This window comes from Poromitra crassiceps (assembly GCF_964638095.1).
Source record: "Poromitra crassiceps genome assembly, contig: HAP1_SCAFFOLD_2755, whole genome shotgun sequence".
NCBI classification, from domain to species: Eukaryota; Metazoa; Chordata; class Actinopteri; order Beryciformes; family Melamphaidae; genus Poromitra; species Poromitra crassiceps.
Window position 1 is genome coordinate 1 of NW_028149671.1, and position 1000 is coordinate 1000.

The window sequence follows — 1000 nt, forward strand, 5'->3', positions numbered from 1 at the left end:
CACACACACACACACACACACACACACACTACAGGAGCAGTTCGGACAACCACAATGAGCCCCAGACCTTCTGCGGAGTGGCTCTCTGTCACTTTCTCCCTCTTGGGAACGTCGGCGTTCCGCCGGACTGTCGCTTGGATTTTTCTGTTGATCACAAGAAAGACGGTCCTTTAGGATCGGATGATTCGGATGCAGGGCCCCGAGGACGGGCTAACCCCCGAGGAGCTGGAGTGTAAGATCTGCTACTGTCCATACAGCCTGGGCAGCCGCAGGCCCAAAGTCCTGGAGTGCTGCCACCGCATGTGCGCCAAATGCCTGGCCAAGATCCTGGACCTGGGCGAGTCGCACCCCGACGCCGTGGTGTGCCCCTTCTGCCGCAACGTCACCGGCCTGCCCGGCGAAGCGGCCAGCGGCCTGCCGGACGACCGCAACCTGCTGACGGCACTGGCCCTCCAGAGCCGCAACCAGAGGAACCTCCACCAACACCAGCACTTCCACCAGGAGGCCACCCCCGAGCTGCTCCTCAGCCCCTTGCGCCTCAGCTCGCTGATGGGCAGCAACCCCGCCGCGGCCTCCCCTTCCTCCTCTGCCTCCTCTTCGTCCGCCTCCTTCTCCTCCGCTAGCACCACCGCCTACTCCTCCATCCGCGGCTCGCCCAACTTCGTGGTCATCACCATCATGGAGCCTCCTCCCCGCGCCCGTCCTCTCCAGCCAGGAGATCCACCTCCACCGGCAGCAGCGTCTCCCTCGCCCCACCAGGCTCCCGTCGGGCCGTGGGTACCGCTCCTCCAGCCTGGACTCCATGGCCTCCATCACGCAGCGGTGGACGGTGTGGAACTGCGCGGCGCTCCTGTGCCAGAGCTCGGCCCGGGCGCTGGTGTGGGTGCTGGGGCTGCTGTACTTCAGCTCCCTGCCCATGGGCGTCTACCTGCTCATCATGCAGAGGACCACCCTCGGGGTGCTGCTGGTGAGCCTGGTCCCTGCCAGCCTGGTCATGATC

At 65.5% G+C, this 1000-nt stretch overlaps 1 pseudogene across 1 annotated transcript; it reads left to right on the forward strand.

The window, feature by feature from the left end:
- Window positions 1–180: 180 nt before the first annotated feature.
- On the forward strand, window positions 181–997 carry LOC310772236 (E3 ubiquitin-protein ligase RNF182 pseudogene; annotated as a pseudogene). Its single transcript has one exon. The product of its transcript is annotated as an E3 ubiquitin-protein ligase RNF182 pseudogene (transcript).
- Window positions 998–1000: the final 3 nt, after the last annotated feature.